Below are 20,908 nucleotides of genomic sequence, written 5' to 3'. Positions count from 1 at the left end.
GGCTGGGAGGAGAGAGGCTGATGCTGGGGGAGGCTGATGCTGGGGGGGCTGATGCTGGGGGAGGCTGGGAGGAGTGAGGCTGATGCTGGGGGAGGCTGGGAGAAGAGAGGCTGATGCTGGGGGCAGAGAGGCTGATGCTGGGGGCAGAGAGGCTGATGCTGGGGAAGCTGGGGGAGAGAGGCTGATGGTGTGATGCTGAGGGAAGCTGGGGGAGAGAGGCTGATGCTGGGGGAAGCTGGGTGAGAGAGGCTGATGCTGGGGGAAGCTGGGGGAGAGAGGCTGATGCTGGGGGAAGCTGGGGGAGAGAGGCTGAAGCTGGGGGAGGCTGGGGGGAGAGAGGCTGAAGCTGGGGGACGCTGGGGGGAGAGAGGTTGATGCTGGGGGGGCTGGGGGGAGAGAGGCTGATGCTGGGGGAGAGGCTGCTGGTGAAGGCAGGGGAGAGCGGCTGCTGCTGGGGGAATGGGAGAGAGGGGCCAATCCTAGAGACAGAGGACAAGGGTTGAGGGATAGTGCAATGACAAAATCAATGGGGGGAGTGTAAGGACTCAGAATGAGAGGGGGGCAGCATTGGGAGCTCATTATGGAGAAGGGGCAGCATGTGTGGGCTCAGTATGGAGTGGAGCAATGTAGGGGAGTCAATATCAAGAGTGGGGTAGTGTGTGTGTGTGTGTGTGTGTGTGGGAGGGAGGGGTGTCTCAACATAAGCGTTAGTGTGGTGGTCTCAGTATGATGAATGGGGCAGCATGGAGGTGTCATTATGGAAAAGAGGAAGGCAGCATTAGGAGCTCATGGAGAGGGGCAGCATGCATGGCACATTGTGAGGAGGGAACAGCATGCATGGGAAACTGTGAGGAGGGAGCAGCATGCATGGGACATTGTGAGGAGGGGGCAGCATGCATGGGACATTGTGAGGACGGGGAAGCATGCATGGGACATTGTGAGGAGGGGGAAGCATGCATGGGACATTGTGAGGAGGGGGCAGCATGCATGGGACATTGTGAGGAGGGGGCAGCATGCATGGGACATTGTGAGGACGGGGAAGCATGCATGGGACATTGTGAGGAGGGGGAAGCATGCATGGGACATTGTGAGGAGGGGGCAGCATGCATGGGACATTGTGAGGAGGGGGCAGCACACATGGGACATTGTGAGGAGGGGGCAGCATGCATGAGAAACTGTGAGGAGGGAGCAGCATGCATGGGACATTGGGAGGAGGGGCAACATGCATGGGACATTGTGAGGGGGGACAGCATGCATGGGACATTGTGAGGGGGGACAGCATGCATGGGACACTGTGAGGAGGGGGCAGCATGCATGGGACATTGTGAGGAGGGGGCAGCATGCATGGGACACTGTGAGGAGGGGGCAGCATGCATGGGACATTGTGAGGAGGGGGCAGCATGCATGGGACATTGTGAGGAGGGAGCAGCATGCATGGGACACTGAGGAGGGGGCAGCATGCATGGGACATTGTGAGGAGGGGGCAGCATGCATGGGACATTGTGAGGAGGGAGCAGCATGCATGGGACACTGTGAGGAGGGGGCAGCATGCATGGGACATTGGGAGGAGGGGGCAGCAAGCATGGGACATTGTGAGGAGGGGGCAGCATGCATGGGACATTGTGAGGAGGGGGCAGCATGCATGGGACATTGTGAGGAGGGGGCAGCATGCATGGGACACTGTGAGGAGGGGGAAGCATGCATGGGACATTGTGAGGAGGGGGCAGCATGCATGGGACATTGGGAGGAGGGGGCAGCATGCATGGGACATTGTGAGGAGGGGGCAGCATGCATGGGACACTGTGAGGAAGGGGAAGCATGCATGGGACATTGTGAGGAGGGGGCAGCATGCATGGGACATTGTGAGGAGGGGGCAGCATGATGTGAGGACAATGTGCAGATCATATTTCATAATTGAGGAAGGTGTGGTGGGTATAATTTATAAGGGAGGGCAGTGTGTAGTTTATTAGGGGCAGTGTGACAGTCACAGTATATAAGTGGGGACGGTGTGGTGGGAATATTTTATACTCATGCTATGTTTTGATGTGCCCGTGGTGATCCCCATTGGGGGGGGTTAGTGCCCTTCGTTTCTCATTGATACTTTTTCAAGTGTTTTACAGAGTGGATCTGCCTTAAACAGATGTCGTGTGCGAAAACTCAGTGTTATGTTGTCACTAAGGGGCGCGACCACTTAAAGTGCCTAGGGCAGCACGAAGGCAAAATACAGCCCTGCCTTACACATGCAGTTTCCACAACAGATTTCCAGCAAAAGAATCCACTTTCATCCACTCTGAGGAGACAGTGAATACAAATCTGTGAATTTACCGTGGATTTCTACATTACCATATAATACTCCATGTTAGGAGGCTGCCAACCCACAGTTCACACTGGCTATTCTTAACCCACAAGAGCTGGCGTTCCCAGAATGCCCCGTCCACAGCCCTGGATGATTTCTGGGTCAGGGTGGGTGTCCTTTCAGTGACATTTACACCTCAGAAGAAGTCATTCTCACACGTACACCACAAATAACCTTGTACCTTGTAATGCCAGCAGCTGCCCTATTTTTGGGTGCTTGCTCTTTAGGTTGGATATCTGCCTGGTTGCTATACCCATGTACTTTGTATTGTGGCTGATCAGACTGGTATAAAAGGTTACAAGATCCACATAAAGGCCATTGGCTTCATTCAGTATGGTTTACTTATAAATACTTCTTTTCTGAAGATAAGGTTCACATTGAGCGTCCCTCACACGCTCCATCATTTTCAGTTGAAGGATTAGGGCAGTGTGCCAAGTCATTTTTTTGTTAAGCTGATATACACATAAACAAAAAGCAAAATGGATCCCATTATAGTCAGCGGAGGTCATGTGAGTGGAGCTGCCTGAAAAAGACGCCTTATACACATACCCTCAGGCTTCAATCTCACAATAAGCTTTAGGTGAATTCTTGATGTTGCAGATTTTCTGCATCAAGTAGCTTAATTAGGTTACATGTGTTTTTTATCGCGTTATTGACGCTACGGTTTTTGTCTCTTGTTGCTATGTAATGTGTTATCCACTACTATTACATTTATGGCCTATCCTTAGGATAGTGTCATGGGTGACTAGGGGACACGGGGGACCTATGCTGGCCCTAAGACTGCGACCCCTTCGGTATCCCTCACCCCGGAGGTACCCTTAAAGGTAGGGAGGTCCGGGTCTCCGACCTGGCCCTGTCTCATCAGGCCCTGACCTAATACCCCCACACCCCCAACCCAGGGTTGGGAAGGACATGAAGTAATACACCTCCCACAAGACAAAGACAAGGGGGTAAAACTGAAACTTAGACCGCAAATATCGACAGAGGAGAGACAAAAATACACCGGAGGGGATAAACCAAAGGGAAAAGCTAAGCTAAAGCCAGTGCTATACTGGCACTATCAGGCTGATTCTATACATACCTGTAGTGGTCAGCTCGGATGTTCAGATTTTGAAATCCAAAAAAGTAAATTCTATAAAATGAGCTGCTTGTTGAGTGACAGCAGCTGAGATTCAGATAATATATTCATAGTAATCCCCTCCCTCTGTTAGAATTAGCATACGTATTATACAAACGACTCACTTTGTCTGTTTCAGGACCTGTGTGAGGTCATACCCATGTGACCAGAAGGGCGGGGCCTCAGCCATCAAAGCTGGATACCAGGTCACATGGGCATGACCTCACACAGGTCCTGCAAGAGACAAAGTGATTTGTTTGTATAATGCTTATACTAATTCTAACAGGGGGAGGGGATAACTATGAATATATTATCTGCTCCTGTGCAACTGTCACTCAAGCAGCTGCCGATTTTATTAATTTTACTTTTTTGGCTTTCAAAACCTAAACATCCGAGCTGACCACTACAGGTATGTATAGAAGCAGCCTGATAGTGCCAGTGTAGCACTGTATGTATAGAATCTGCCTGATAGTGCCAGTGTAGCACTGGCTTTAGGTTATATACGAAAATCCTGCTGATTGGTTCCCTTTAAGAGAGGCCAGGTTCCCTTTTGCAATGTGAACAGAGTCCGACGCTGTAGAAGTAAATTGCGTGTGCGGATCCAGACAGCGTATGACAGATAAGTAATTAATGTCTGATTAGCCTGTGTCCAACACCCCTCCGATCAGCTGTTCTTGGTCCCGGCGGCAGTAGCAGGCGCCTGGACATGCTCAGTTCCAAAGCTGCCCCATCAACTGATAGTGGCCACGCTGGGTACTGCCCATCCACCTCCTACTGATTTGAATGAGAGGCGGGTGTGCAGTACCCGGCCGCGGCTACTATCAGTTGAACGGGGAAGCTTAGTGACTGAGCATTTCTGGCCACAGGCTGCTGCCACCAGCACTCAGAGCAGACAAGCAGCCAATCAGACATTGATGACCTATACTAAAGATGACCCATCAAGGTTGAAGCAGGTGGCAACCTCTTTATGCTCCTTTTGTTTTTGAAACTTCCTGTCATTTGGCTTTGATAAAACGTTACTGATACAGTCAAGTGCGGATAACATGCGTTCCTAGAGGAGGCAACGAACTAGAAACCCTCATGCGTTTTTTTTACATGTGGAATATCATCTAATGCAGAGGTCTCAAACAGGCGGCCCCTCAGGCTGCTTCGTGCGGCCCCTAGGCCCGTGCCCCTGTTCACTATCGCGGACGATGCAGAGGCCGCAGCCACTATCTGCACATTATGTCAGCTGAATATTTTGCCGGCGCTGCTGACAGTGGCTGCGGCCCCTGCACCTGCTGCGATAGTCACTGGGGCACGGGCCTGCAGACAGCAAGAAGCAGAGATGAGGCAGCCGAGGGAACGCGGGACAGGTGAGAAGAATGGTGGGGTTTTTTTTTGTTTTGGTGTGTGTATGTGAAGGACGGCACATTAACCCCTTAGCGACCTATGACGCACTGCGTATGTCATGGCTCCCTGGTACTTAAGGACCCATGACGTACCCAGTACATGATGGAGAAATCGCAGCCCCGGAGGCTGTAAATATGGCGCCCTGGACTAGCCAGGACGTCACAGGTACTGCACCAACACACCCCACACCCCGGTTAGGAACATCTAAGTCAGACACAAATCCTTGTTGCCTCCCTTCAGGGGCTGATGTCCACACCAGGTGGGGCGGAGCCAGGCGGTTGGCTCCACCCACCGAGGAGTTCACAGTCCTGGAGGCGGGAAAAGGGATCAGTTCAGTGCAGTTTGGAGTTTAGAGCGAGAGTGAGGGAAGTAGTAGTGGAAGAACTGACTGGCCGTGTCCGGGTACGTGGCCCGGGCACAGAAACGGCAAGGTTGGCAGACGGTGGTGACCGTCTGCAGGAGAGGCCGATTGACGCACAACCATAAGGACCGGGGACGGGTGGTGGCCCGCCGGTACCCGATCGACGAGCGAAGAGAAGCGAGCACCATCCGGCAGGGCCTACGGACCCCGACGAGGCTAGGAGTCGCCGTAAAACCGGTCAAATCCGTCAGCGACGGGAACCTCTGGGGTTTCCCAGCAATAAAGACCCGACTGAAGGCAACCGTCCAAACCGTGAGGGAGATAAAGCTACCGCCAGAGCTAGAGCTTCCAAGGCCAGAGCCTGCGGGCAAGAAGGGGCTCCCTTAGCCAACATACTGCAGAAGAGCGGGTTACCGGTGGGAAGCCATCGGGGCCGAGAACATAATACCGGTGCAGGGAGAGACAGTTACCGCCAGCCTACCGGGAGTAACCGTTGCAGACGTCTGTGGGACTCGTCCATCCAGCCGTTTGTTTTAACAGAAACTCCGTGTGCGTTACTGGCTGAGTAAGTACCACCGTGCCATCTGGCACTGCGCTGCCCCACGGCCCTGCACCCGGCCAAGCCCTGCAATCCACCAAACAGGCAATCACTCCGGGCCCCGGGACTACCACAATCCCCCTACCCACGGAGGGCAGGAAAACATCCCAGCTGCTCCCTGTCACCGCTCCCGGGATCCCCGTACAGAGCAGCGGTGGTGCCCCAACCTCACCACACATCGTGGGTGGCGTCACAAACCGACACCCCAAACACCAACAAAACACCCCTTTCACTCACAGGCGAGGAGCGCCGCTCGAGTCCCCGGATCCGGCCCACCGCTCGAGCCACCGAGCACCAGCAGCGCCGGACCCGAGCGTGGTGAGCGCAGCGCCCCGCCGCCCGCGACACAATCGCTTCGCAAAAACCTTAGGTTCGGGGAGGAGGGGACCTCTGCCTGACCTCAGGAGGGGTGGTGTCTCCTCCCCGGACCTACGGAGGCTGTGATTGGCTGACGAACGCCGGTCAGCCAATCACAGCCACTGTTATGTTTCAACCATTGAAACATTGAAATCCAGCCGTGATCAGTGCAGCTATAGTACTGATAGCTGTAGCTGGGTGATCGCTGTTTCACCCGCCCCCAGCTCTGATTGGAGAGACCGGCCTTGTGACCAATCTCTCCAATCACTGTGCATCTAGGGCCGGAGACTGCTCCCCTCACCTTCACTCCGGCGTCTGTGGAAGCTGAGGAGAGCGATCGGTAAGTTATAACCATTTCCCCCTTTCAGCCGCCTCCGCTGCCACTGCCCACCCCCCCCCCCCCGACCCATTACTTTACTACAGGATGGGCACATTACTATAGAATAGGGACAAGGTGGGCACATGACTACAGGATGGGGACAAGGCTGGGGCTATTACTAAAGGATGGGCACAATACTATTGGATAGGGACATTACTATAGAATAGGGACAAGGCTGGGGACATTACTATAGGATGGGGCACAGTACTACAGGATAGGGACATTACTGCAAAGGGACAAGGATGGGAAACATTACTATAGGATAGGGATAAGGCTGGGGACATTACTAAAGGATGGGGACATTACAAGGATGGGCACAATATTATTGGATGGGGACATTACTATAGAATGGGGACAAGGCTGGGGACATTACTATATGATGGGGACAGTACTACAGGATAGGGACATTACTACAAGGGGACAAGGATGGGAAACATTACTATAGGATAGGGATAAGGCTGGGGACATTACTATAGGATAGGGACATTACTATAGGATGAGGACAGTACTACAGGATAGGGACATTACTACAGAATGGGACAACTATATGATGGGGACAGTACTACAAGATAGGGAGATTGCTACAAGGGGAAAAAGGATGGGAAAACATTACTATAAGATGGGGACAAGGATGGAAACATTACTACAGGATGGTCATGTGAGAAGAAGAAAGGGACCGCACAATCCTGGAAGCCAGTGAAAAAACTTCTTTATTGCAAATGGTGCAACATATAAAGCAGGGAAGGAGCTGGGTGCCGGCTCCTCACAAGGATGACGGTCGTTTCGCGTATGTGTACACTTCGACCGGTCCAGTCGAAGTGTACACATACGTGAAACGGCTATCGTCCTTGTGAGGAGCCTGCACCCAGCTCCTTCCCTGCTTTATATGTTGCACCGTTTGCAATAAAGAAGTTCTTTCACCGGCTTCCAGGATTGTGCAGTCCCTTTCTTCTTCTCACATGAACATTCTCTGGACGTCTCCTGTTGGACGAGCACTCCCCTGCCGTGAGTGATTGGTGCCCAGGTCATATTCCACTTTTGTGTTTGACTCCCGCAAGGTAAACCCAGTGGTGCAGGGCTATTTTTTCTATTTATTAAATTACTACAGGATGGGCACATTACTATAGGTTGGGAACATTACTATAGGATGGAGACAAGAATGAGACACATTACTACAGGATGGGCACATTACGATAAGATGGGGACAAGGATAAGACACATTACTACAAGATGGGGACAAGGATGGGGACATTACTATAGGATGGGGACAAGGATGAGACACATTACTACAAGATGGGGACAATGATGGGAAACATTACTATAGGATGGGGACAAGGATGAGGCACATTACTACAAGATGGTGACAAGGATGAGGCACATTACTACAAGATGGGAACAAGGATGAGGCACATTACTACAAGATGGGGACAAGGATGGGGAACATTACTATAGGATGGGGAGTAGGATGAGCACATTAATGTAGGATGGGGACTATGATTGGGCACAATACTACAAGGGGACAAGGATGGGCACATTACAACAAGATGGGGAACATTACTAAAAGATGTTGGCCAAACTTTCTATATAGTGCTAATTGTAACACTATTAGTTACAAGAAACGGATAAAATGTAAAAAAAGAAAAAAAAACCTCAAAATAAGGCATGACATTTTTTTTACCATCAAAATTACTATATATATATATATATTTTTCACTGATGAGTTAAAGGTACATACAGTTAGGTCCAGAAATATTTGGACAGTGACACAAGTTTTGTTATTTTAGCTGTTTACAAAAACATGTTCAGAAATACAATTATATATACAATATGGGCTGAAAGTGCACACTCCCAGCTGCAATATGAGAGTTTTCACATCCAAATCGGAGAAAGGGTTTAGGAATCATAGCTCTGTAATGCATAGCCTCCTCTTTTTAAAGGGACCAAAAGTAATTGGACAAGGGACTCTAAGGGCTGCAATTAACTCTGAAGGCGTCTCCCTCGTTAACCTGTAATCAATGAAGTAGTTAAAAGGTCTGGGGTTGATTACAGGTGTGTGGTTTTGCATTTGGAAGCTGTTGCTGTGACCAGACAACATGCGGTCTAAGGAACTCTCAATTGAGGTGAAGCAGAACATCCTGAGGCTGAAAAAAAATAAAAAATCCATCAGAGAGATAGCAGACATGCTTGGAGTAGCAAAATCAACAGTCGGGTACATTCTGAGAAAAAAGGAATTGACTGGTGAGCTTGGGAATTCAAAAAGGCCTGGGCGACCACGGATGACAACAGTGGTGGATGATCGCCGCATACTTTCTTTGGTGAAGAAGAACCCGTTCACAACATCAACTGAAGTCCAGAACACTCTCAGTGAAGTAGGTGTATCTGTCTCTAAGTCAACAGTAAAGAGAAGACTCCATCAAAGTAAATACAAAGGGTTCACATCTAGATGCAAACCATTCATCAATTCCAAAAATAGACAGGCCAGAGTTAAATTTGCTGAAAAACACCTCATGAAGCCAGCTCAGTTCTGGAAAAGTATTCTATGGACAGATGAGACAAAGATCAACCTGTACCAAAATGATGGGAAGAAAAAAGTTTGGAGAAGAAAGGGAACGGCACATGATCCAAGGCACACCACATCCTCTGTAAAACATGGTGGAGGCAATGTGATGGCATGGGCATACATGGCTTTCTATGGCACTGGGTCACTTGTGTTTATTGATGACATAACAGCAGACAAGAGTAGCCGGATGAATTCTGAAGTGTACCGGGATATACTTTCAGCCCAGATTCAGCCAAATGCCACAAAGTTGATCGGACGGCGCTTCATAGTACAGATGGACAATGACCCCAAGCATACAGCCAAAGCTACCCAGGAGTTCATGAGTGCAAAAAAGTGGAACATTCTGCAATGGTCAAGTCAATCACCAGATCTTAACCCAATTGAGCATGCATTTCACTTGCTCAAATCCAGACTTAAGACGGAAAGACCCACAAACAAGCAAGACCTGAAGGCTGCGGCTGTAAAGGCCTGGCAAAGCATTAAGAAGGAGGAAACCCAGCGTTTGGTGATGTCCATGGGTTCCAGACTTAAGGCAGTGATTGCCTCCAAAGGATTCGCAACAAAATATTGAAAATAAAAATATTTTGTTTGGGTTTGGTTTATTTGTCCAATTACTTTTGACCTCCTAAAATGTGGAGTGTTTGTAAAGAAATGTGTACAATTCCTACAATTTCTATCAGATATTTTTGTTCAAACCTTCAAATTAAACGTTACAATCTGCACTTAAATTCTGTTGTAGAGGTTTCATTTCAAATCCAATGTGGTGGCATGCAGAGCCCAACTCGCGAAAATTGTGTCACTGTCCAAATATTTCTGGACCTAACTGTATCTATATCTATATATATATATATATATATATATATATATATATATATTTAAACAAAGAATGTGCACATTTGTTGTAATAAACAAGTGAAAAATGTTCAACACCAGTGATCCAAAGGTGTGTAAAAAAAAAAAAATGTTCCGAGTTTGAGACCCCTGATCTAATGCAATTCTATGGGGAAAATCTGCACATTATATTCAGCAGACTTGAAAGAGAAATTCACATGTAGCGGATCTCAAATATGCACTGCAGGTCAGTTTACACAGTGCGCATGAGATTCCTATGGATCCCATGCACTTTACTGGAACTATTAGATGTTTTGTATTTTGTTTTTACATAATTTTTTATGCAATGTCAAAAAGACACCAAAATCACTCGATTTTACCATACATTGTCGCAGTTGGCGATGCAGGATTTTTTGTGTTTATCTCTTAGAAACCTAATCACAAACCAGGCCAATTCTTGGTAAAATTGTCTACGATTTGTAATGTATTTCAGGTTAGTTACACACTACTGTTCTGAGTTCTGACTTGTGTTATAGACTAAAAAAAAAAAAAGGAATTCATAAAGGAAATGGAGCCATCATATAACAAGCATTTTTCATGTGGAAAAATATGCTGAATTTTTTTTGGTCTGTGACGTTATTGAAGCAGAAACTTTCCATATTCTCCTCAAATATTTGGGGCCAGATTCATCAAGACTTTTACACCAGAATTCTGTCATAAAAAGTTTCAAATATCACAAAATTTTGGCACAACGATATGCTGCGCCGAAATTGAACGACTTTTGGTGTTCTCAAGCCACTTTTGCCCAGTTCCGACATAGTAAGCAGAGCTGAAGTAGGACAGGAGCATGGTGACCACCATTGTTCTTCAAATTCGTAGCGAACAGCTGCCTTCACTATGCCACTAATCTTACACAACCAGCAATTAGAGTAAGAGTTGTGGCGAGGCGCACAAGAAGGCACATGACACTTTGCGTCTTGCCTACTTTCATTAAGGGTATGTGACCATGATTTGTACATGCTGCGTCTTGGACGCATGTCTTATCCTGCGGGGCCACGAGTGCTCTCCGCAGGAGACCACAGCTGCCCGTGCCCACGATCAGGGTTTGCATAGTGGTGGATACCACTGCCTTTACCACTGCCCTAGAGGAAAAACAATAAGAAACTGTGGAAAAGAAAGCGCAATAGGGTCTTACCCTGACAGACAAGGGGTGGAAAAGAGGGTAATCCTACTCACCAAATAGGGTTGTGACAGGCACAACTCCTATAACAGCATAGGTCTGGATCAACGGCAGCAGTACCCCAAGCGGCTGATAACAGAAAGAGATAGTAGAACGGGGCTTTCATAAACCGCGCCAAAGATCACTGATGAATTCTTGGATTAATGTAAACTTTTATTTTTGCACAGGTCTACGCGTTTCAGGAGGCTCAGCTCCCTTCCTCAGGACCAACAGGCATAAGATACATCAAATAGATGTATCTTATGCCTGTTGGTCCTGAGGAAGGGAGCTGAGCCTCCTGAAACGCGTAGACCTGTTCAAAAATAAAAGTTTACATTAATCCAAGAATTCATCAGTGATCTTTGGTGCGGTTTATGAAAGCCCCGTTCTACTATCTCGTTTACCACTACCCTGACAGTCTTAATAACAAGTTGTCTGATGAAGGCCACCTGGCCGAAACGTCACATATTGCTTTAAGACTTATGGAATAAATTCTTTGTTTGTATCATCATTTGAGAGTGCCTTGTTTCTAATTCTCTGGATACACGATCAGGGTTTAGCTGTGGACTTTCTCACTATTCTTCCCATGGAGAACACTCGCGGCTCCGCAGCAATAAATTTATATGCTGCGGCTCGGGAAGTCGCACCACAGGTCAGTTTACGCAGTGGGAAAAACAAGCACAGTGGGCATGAGATTTCTAGAAATCCATCCACTGTGCTTGTACTGTACAATGCAGCGTTGTGGACGCAGTGAAAACATGCTACATCCAAAACGCTATGAACCCTGATCGTGGGCACTAAGAGACATGTGTCTCCTCAAGGATCAGGAGCTTCGCTCTCATCCCCAACCCATCAAAACCGGTGTCCCTTATTCATCATTTGTGATGTATTGAACATATGTTTCTTTTTTTTTTTTTTTGTTTTGTGACATTTACTGATATTTTTAGCTCCAATTTTTTTCAAAATGGGGCACACAATGAATTTGGCGCCAATTCAAACATTCTGTTTATATTTGTCTCTAACCTGTTTTTACAATTTTAGAACTAAAAGTCACAAATCCATTAAATATTGTTATGTTTGTCTCAAATTGTGCCAAGTTGAAAAACTCCACTAGAAACCTTACTCCAGGCAGAGACTGGAGTGAGACTTATCCAAAAATTGCAAGCTTTGGTAAGAGTCACATTTCATGACTCTGATTAAGCAAAGATGATGAAGGAAAAAAAAATCAAGAGACATATGCCCAATTCATCATTTGCATTTTTATTTAAGTGACTTTTTTTTTGCACCAAATTCATCAAAATAGTGTACAGGGTTCATGATTATTGCTGAAAGTAAAAAATTGACTTTTTTCCTATTAACTCTAAAACATAAGACTTTTCCACCTGATGTGCACAAAATCACTCCGGGGGGGAATGAAGTTAGGTTGTACCAAATTTGGCAACTTTTTAAAAAGTTGCAAAACACCCAAAACTAGACAAAAAGTGACAGGGCAATGATGGATTGAGGCCATAGAAAAAAAAATATAGACCCAATTAATTACACCTGATGTTTTTCCTCACACTTCATAATCAATCAAGAGTATCTGATGAGTGGTGAGCCACAGAACACTTACTCCAGTCCCTGACTGGCATACGATTTCTGGTGTAAGGAATGCCACAGCTCTTTTAAGATTTGCCCATGCTTCTGAAACCCCATCCCTGAAACTAGAGTGAAAACGCCAAAGTTGCAAAATTTTTACACAACTTCGAGTTGTACAAAAGATTTGCTATTTTTCAAAGGAATTTACTCCCAAATTCTGGAGAAATTGCTTTGCCATAAAAAATACACTTAAAGGGATTTGCAAAGAACACCGATAATTTTAAAGTTTATTTTAATCAATAGTTCTTGGAATAACAATAATTTCCACAATTGGATGTGTTAAACAAAAACTGTTCCTGTGCTGAGATAATCTTATATATGTGCCCCTGCTACAGTTAGGTCCAGAAATATTTGGACAGTGACACAAGTTTTGTTATTTTAGCTGTTTACAAAAACATGTTCAGAAATACAATTATATATATAATATGGGCTGAAAGTGCACACTCCCAGCTGCAATATGAGAGTTTTCACATCCAAATCGGAGAAAGGGTTTAGGAATCATAGCTCTGTAATGCATAGCCTCCTCTTTTTCAAGGGACCAAAAGTAATTGGACAAGGGACTCTAAAGGTCCAGTCACACTAAGCAACTTACCAGCGATCCCAACAACGATAGGGATCGCTGGTAAGTTGCTAGGAGGTTGCTGGTGAGATGTCACACTGCGACGCTCCAGCGATCCCACCAGCAACCTGACCTGGCAGGGATCGCTGGAGCGTGGCTACACGAGTTGCTGGTGAGCTCACCAGCAACCCGTGACCAGCCCCCAGCGCCGCGTGGAAGATGCTGCGCTTGGTAACTAAGGTAAATATCGGGTAACCAACCCGATATTTACCTTGGTTACCAGCGCACGCAGCTACACGTGCAGAGAGCAGGGAGCAGCGCACACTGAGCGCTGGCTCCCTGCTCTCCTAGTTACAGCACACATCGGGTTAATTACCCGATGTGTGCTGCAGCTACATGTGCACAGAGCAGGGAGCAGCGCACACCGCTTAGCGCTGGCTCCTTGCTCTCCTAGTTACAGCACACATCGGGTTAATTACCTGATGTGTGCTGCAGCTAAATGTGCACAGAGCAGGGAGCAGCGCACAATGCTTAGCGCTGGCTCCTTGCTCTCCTAGCTGCAGGACACATCGGGTTAATTAACTCGATGTGTCCTGCAGCTACATGTGCACAGAGCAGGAGCCGGCACTGACAGTGAGAGCGGCGGAGGCTGGTAACAAAGGTAAATATCGGGTAACCAAGGACAGGGCTTCTTGGTTACCCGATGTTTACATTGGTTACCAGCCTCCGCAGAAGCCGGCTCCTGCTACCTGCACATTCAGTTGTTGCTCTGTCGCTGTCACACACAGCGATCTGCGCTTCACAGCAGGACAGCAACAACTAAAAAATGGCCCAGGACATTCAGCAACAACCAACGACCTCACAGCAGGGGCCAGGTTGTTGCTGGATGTCACACACAGCAACATCGCTAGCTGAATCCCAACACCGTTCCCGGGAGTCCCGCACCTTCATCGCAGTGGTGGTGTCCACAATCACCACAACCGTGGGTGGCGTCACGGACAATCTCCCTTTCCAAACCCCCTTTTACTGTGGAGCCTGGGATCACAGACCGGGTCACGCCACCGTGATACCCACAGAAGTGACCCCGTGGCCCGGATCTGAGTACCCCTGGTCCCCGGGCGACACATTTGGCGTCACGAACAGGATCGAACCCATCCAGTTACCTGGAGGAAGTGCGCCTTGTTCTGGACTGTCAGCGGTGTTCCGCTGCAAAAATTTTGAAAGTCGCCATCTTTGCCGCCATTTTGGGCGCGAAAATCTCCCGCCCAGCGCCTTCTTCCCCAAGCGGTGGGCGCGAAAAAGAGGCTCAGCCCCCTGAGAACGCGGGCGGAAGTGAAGCTCTGGAGGACCGGAAGCGAAAGGAAAACTTTAAAAGTTGCTAGAAGGACTGCTCTCGAGTACCAAGGGGGAGCAGGAGGAAGGAACCACAGTTTATGTGACCAGGACTGTAAAGGCAGGGACGCCAGGACTTTGCCTAATTCTGTTCCTGGACAAGCAGTAGCCGCAACCCCGATGACATCTTACCCGGCTCTGGCAGTCCGCCCAGCCGCCACGGTGATGACGTCGGCTCCGGCAGTCCGCCCGGCCGCAACGGAGGTGGCACCCGATTGGAAGTCTGCCCCAGATGTGGCGCCAGCCGCTCCCAGGTACCCCGTCACGGCTGTGGAGCAGCCGGAGTGCACCTGCAGAGAGGAGGAGCAGGCCAGTGAGAGATAGAGCCCTCGGCAGTTAGCGAGGCCGGTTGTAGCCGGCACCGAGGGCATCCAAGTGGGCCTGGCTTCTGAGCAGGAGGCAGAGCACGGAACCCGTGCCCCGTACTGGGAGTGGCGGCAGCAGCAGTGGTAGTGGAGCATGGACGGCTACCCACAAGTTAAAAAGTTGACTGTTTTATGGACTGTCACCCCTGTTGAACGCCCTCAAGTTCAGGAGGAGGCCATCTGCTCCGCAGGTGTGGGGTGGCAGAACAGTTTAAAGTTCTAGAAAACGTACCTCCCGATGTGGGAAGATGTATGATTGTAATGTGTTGATTTTTCCTTTTTTCAGTTTCAATAAATGTTGGTGTCCAGACGGCCCGAGGACGGGCCGTGTTTCACCAAGGGGGTGTGTGACGCCCTGGCAAAGCCAGGTTGTCATAGAAAGAGTTAATCCTCCTTGGTAACCTGATCCCACACCGGTGCAGCAGGACAAACCACATCCGCCAGGGTAAGAGAAAAGCAGAGCAGAGGGGAGGGGCTGGAGCAGAGTGTGTGGAGAGACAGGCAGAAGAGGAGTCTGGAGTTGTAACTCCCAGACTGATAGTGACGCGTGCTTCGAAAGGGCCGGGACCGGCTGTTAGTGAGGAAGGGGCCAGAGGTAGCCGGGGCAGGGTAGTGGCCCACCGGTACCTAGGGTGACCCGGATCACTGCAGGGGAGTGGATTCCCCGTTCCCGGCTGAGGAGAAAGAGGAAGAGAGTGGAGAGAGAGGCACCTGGCTGCAGGGAAAGAACAACAGGAGCTGCTGCACCGTGTGTGGGACACTAACACCCCCGTACCCAAGGCTGCGGACACCGGCAATTCCTAGTTACCAGTGACTCTGTGTGAAATACTTGTGAGTACGCCCGTGCCCTCAGGCACCGCACCGCAGCACCGCGCCCTGCTCCCTGCTTATCACCGAACGGGCCCCGGGACCAACTGCCCCTACCCACGGAGGGGTTAACATCCTAAGCTGCATCCCAACACCGTTCCCGGGAGTCCCGCACCTTCATCGCAGCGGTGGTGTCCACAATCAGCACAACCGTGGGTGGCGTCACGGACAATCTCCCTTACCAAACCCCCTTTTACTGTGGAGCCTGGGATCACAGACCGGGTCACACCACCGTGATACCCACAGAAGTGACCCCGTGGCCCGGATCTGAGTACCCCTGGTCCCCGGGCGACACACTGACATGTCAGTGTTTTCTCCCGCAGCACGGGTGTCACACGGCCCGCACCCGTATCACACGGGTGTAGTGTGGATGCGGTCCCGTGTGACACGCGCCGGAGAAAACACACGTGTCAGTGAAAAAAAAAAAACATTTACTCACCTTCTCCTGCCCTCCTGTCTCTGCCGCTGCTGTCAGTTGCTGCCAACTGCCGCTCATTATTCTCATTTAATATTCACTTCACTGCCTGGCAGCAGTGGGGAGACGGGAGGGCTGGAGACCGAGGATCAGCACCACGGACAGCAGCGCGGACCACGTGAGTATGCAAATTACCGGTTCTACGTGTGCTATCGCGGATAGCACACGTAGAACACACGTGGCCCGCACGTACCAGAGACACGTACTTAGGCCTCTGCCACACTCACGTGAAATTCACGCACATGCCGCATGCGGCATGTGCGTGAATTTCACGTGAGTGTGGCAGAGGCCTAAGTACGTGTCTCTGGTACGTGCGGGCCACGTGTGTTCTACGTGTGCTATCCGCCATAGCACACGTAGAACCGGTAATTTACATACTCACTTGGTCCTTCCTGCTGTCCGCGCTGCTGTCCGTGGTGCTGATCCTCGGTCTACAGCCCTCCCGTCTCCTCGCTGCTGCTGCTGCCAGGCATTGAAGTGTATATTCTATGAGAATAATGAGCGGCGGTCGGCAGCAAGAGGCAGCAGCGGCAGAGACAGGAGGGCAGGAGAAGGTGAGTTAATGTTTTGGTTTTTTTTCACTGCCACGTGTGTTTTCTCCGGCGCGTGTCACACGGGACCGCATCCATACTACACCCGTACCACCGTGCGGGCTGTGTGACACCCGTGCTGCAGGAGAAAACACTGACATGTCAGCGCTTTGAAAAACACACACACGTACAAACGCACACGGACACACGTTCCGTGTGGTTTTCTCAGGCATCACGGGTGTCACACGGATCACCTCCGTGTGGTCCGTATGCGGACCGTGTGAAACCTGTGATGCCGGACAAAAATGGACATGTCTACGTGTGGAGCACACGGACACACATATGCTCCACACGTACACACGGTCCATGGCAGAATACGCACGTGTGCGCAGACGGTCCCATTGATTTGAATGGGTCTACGTGTGCCCATATCTCCGGTACATGAGGAAAAGGACCAAACACGTACCGGAGACACGGACGTGTGAAGGGGGCCTAAATCACAAAGAACTCACAGCTCCAGAAATCTCACAGCAGAACCTTGCTGGGCACTTCCCTCGTCAGTCGCTCCAGATGTAAGAAGTGGTGCCCTCTTCTTTGTGAATCAGAAGTGTCTGACTCTAGAAAGAAAATTGACGATCTTGATGAATCAGGGTCATAGAGAATTAGACGCAAATACTAAAGCCTCTAAAAAGAGTAAATTAGTCCAGAAAAGTGGGGAAACAACAATGATGAATCTGGACCTCAACCCTAAGAAGACCTGGACAGGGAGCTACAGGGTAGCACAGTGGCTCAGTGGTTAGCACTGCAGTCTTGCTGGGATCTTGGGTTCAAATCTCACCAAGGACAACATCTGCAAGGAGTTTGTGTGGGTTTCCTCCACACTCCAAAGACATACTGATAGGGCATGAAGATTGTGAGCCCCAATGGGGACAGTGATGATCACGCCTGTAAAGCGCTGTGTAATTAATAGCGCTATATAAGTGAGTAAGAATGTAATGAAATAGGAGAGGGAAGTTTAGGTCACATCATGATTCATTTCACATTTAGATCAATAGGAAAGCTGGATGCCACCCTTAGATATAGAACATATTGACGGCCTGGCACGCAGACATAACGGACTTCAAATCAGGTCTCAATTTAATTCTACTTAAACCCCTAAAGTATTAATCCTGACTACACCAGCAGCCGCCAGTGAGAGATACACGGGAAGATCACGATAGCCGCACAACAGATGTCTTTGCCATGGGAGCTGCTAATAAGTTGTACGCAAATCGCCAGACCTGTATTCTGTAGGGCTAAGATGCCAGTGTTTAGTATGGAATGGGAGGAGGGGGGATAGGCGAGCTGCCCTAGACAATCTATAGGTGACAAGTGCATCTCCAGAGTAGTATGGAGGCGTAGGGGGGACAGGCGAGCTGCCATAGACAATCTATAGGTGACAAGTGCATCTCCAGAGTAGTATGGAGAGGTAGGGGGGACAGACAAGCTGCCATAGACAATCTATAGGTGACAAGTGCATCTCCAGAGTAGTATGGAGAGGTAGGGGGGACAGGCGAGCTGCCATAGACAATCTATAGGTGACAAGTGCATCTTCAGAGTAGTATGGAGGCATAGGGGGGACAGGCGAGCTGCCATAGACAATCTATAGGTGACAATTGCATCTTCAGAGTAGTACGGAGGGGTAGGGGGGACAGGCGAGGTGCCATAGACAATCTATAGGTGACAAGTGCATCTGCAGAGTAGTATGGAGACGTAGGGGGGATAGGCGAGCTGCCATAATCTATAGGTGACAATTGCATCTGCAGAGTAATATGGAGGGGTAGGGGGGACAGACAAGCTGCCATAGACAATCTATAGGTGACAGTTGCATCTCCAGAGTAGTACGAAGGGATAGTGAAGACAGGCGAGCTGCCATAGACAATCTATAGGTGACAAGTGCATCTCCAGAGTAGTATGGAGGCGTAGGGGGGACAGGCGAGCTGCCATAGACAATCTATAGGTGACAATTGCATCTCCAGAGTAGTACGGAGGGGTAGGGGGGACAGGCGAGCTGCCATAGACAATTTATAGGTGACAAGTGTATCTCCAGAGTAGTACGGAGGGGTAGGGGGGGCAGGCGAGCTGCCATAGACAATCTATAGGTGACAAGTGCATCTCCAGAGTAGTACGGAGGGGTAGGGGGGACAGGCGAGCTGCCATAGACAATTTATAGGTGACAAGTGTATCTCCAGAGCTCATTCTCCATCCCTTCCATGTAATGCAGTGTATCCAGCACAGATGGCAGCAATGAGGACAATTCAGCAGCATCTGGGAACCGTCACATATCTGTCTACCTGTTGATCTAAAGTGAGACGTGCCATACGCTGCCCCCCCGCTAACGGGCAGTGATAACGATGGATCACAATGTGTGCAAACAAAGGGAACACATACAAATAATAAAATAGCACAATCAGTGTATATTTGTGAAAGTGTGTCTCCATAAAAACACTAATCACAACCAATATCATTATGATATAATAGGTAAGTGGCTTTTTAGTGACGGATTGGTAGCCATCGCTCCAGTGAGGTGGCCCAGGGCCAACCATTTCTGTGTAACACAAGATGGGCAACTGATAAAAATAGTAAAATACTACAAATAAGACCCTACAAACATCACACATTAACAGCCATAAGAATACACCACTCCTAGAGCTATAAAGACCACAGCCCATTCAGCTCCACACCACCCCACTATTGGCACACACTGGCACCTGTGGGCAAGATCACTTCACATGAATGATTTCCTACAAACCTGCACTGATGACACACACACAGCACCCAGCCCTGCCCCACAGCTCGCCTGCCCCAGGCTGGACGGCCATGCCCAGCACTCCCTCTCCCCGGGCACCTGTGCTCTGTGCAGCCGCTCCTCTCTGCTCTCTGACTCTGCTGCCTCGCGGAGCTTTAACTCTGCACGTCCTCCCCGTGACGTCACCGCTCCGTCACTGTCACCTACAGGAGAGGCTGAAGGTCAGTGATCGGAGCATCCTCCGGCCGGTGGGATCTGGAGCATCCCCCCAGTGTGGGGGAGGGGGGAGGTGGCAGTGCCAGCTGTGCCAGTGATGGCGGGGATTCACTGTGATGTATGCGGGGACAGTGTCACCTGCGTTATATGCAATGTGTGTATACTGGCACATCCAGAACGCCTCGGATTATCCTGATAAGCTTCATATTGAATCCAATGTGAAATGCTCCAAACACATGGACTAAACATGACCGTGTGCAGGGGCATACACAGAAATCATGACCCCCCTTACCTCCCCCTCCAAAAAATATGTGGCAGGGAACATGTATTATAATAGTGTCCCTACTGAAGCCCCGTAGTGTCCTCACCCACTATAATACCCCTTTCATGGCCGCATAAAGTATGATGCTCCCCACAGACAAATGCCTAACACAGTATAATGTACCTACTGTCCCCAAAACAGTATGATGCCCCTGTGCCGCCCCCACGACAGCCGAAGGGCTGCTCGACCCCGATCCGCAGTGGCTCGAGGGGTCTCCGGACCCGAGGCGGGGTCGCGCGGCCTCTCGAAATAAAAAGGTGGGTTGTATTGGATAGTGTTCGTGACGCCACCCACAGTGTGTGGTGACGTGAGGGACCACCGCTGCCGGTTTGGGGAGCCCGGGGACGCTGGTGTGTGGCAGCTGAAGTTGTTAACCCCTCCGTGGGCAGGGGAGTGGTGTCCCGGGGCCCGGTGATGGATGGCGTGGGGAACCTGTCAGCTGCAAAGGGGGTAACGTGTACTCACACAGTCCAAAGTCACTGACGCTGACACCAGGTAAACCAAACTCTTGAGCACTCTGTGGTCCTTGGACGGGCACGCTAGGTCCGTGTCCTCTTGGTGTTGCCTGTTGACCTGAAGCCTTGTC

At 49.7% G+C, this 20,908-nt stretch overlaps 1 protein-coding gene across 1 annotated transcript in view; it reads right to left on the bottom strand.

The window, feature by feature from the left end:
• Positions 1-20,035, bottom strand: part of SLC16A3 (solute carrier family 16 member 3) — a 75,045-nt gene extending 55,010 nt beyond the window's left edge. The window contains exon 1 of the mRNA XM_075347522.1: positions 19,884-20,035. The gene's annotated coding sequence lies outside the window, so the exon portion shown is untranslated. The remainder of the gene's footprint in view (positions 1-19,883) is intronic.
• Positions 20,036-20,908: the final 873 nt, after the last annotated feature.

This window comes from Anomaloglossus baeobatrachus, chromosome 5 (assembly GCF_048569485.1).
Source record: "Anomaloglossus baeobatrachus isolate aAnoBae1 chromosome 5, aAnoBae1.hap1, whole genome shotgun sequence".
In the NCBI taxonomy this organism is placed as follows: domain Eukaryota; kingdom Metazoa; phylum Chordata; class Amphibia; order Anura; family Aromobatidae; genus Anomaloglossus; species Anomaloglossus baeobatrachus.
This window is presented reverse-complemented; position numbering and strand designations above follow the sequence as displayed.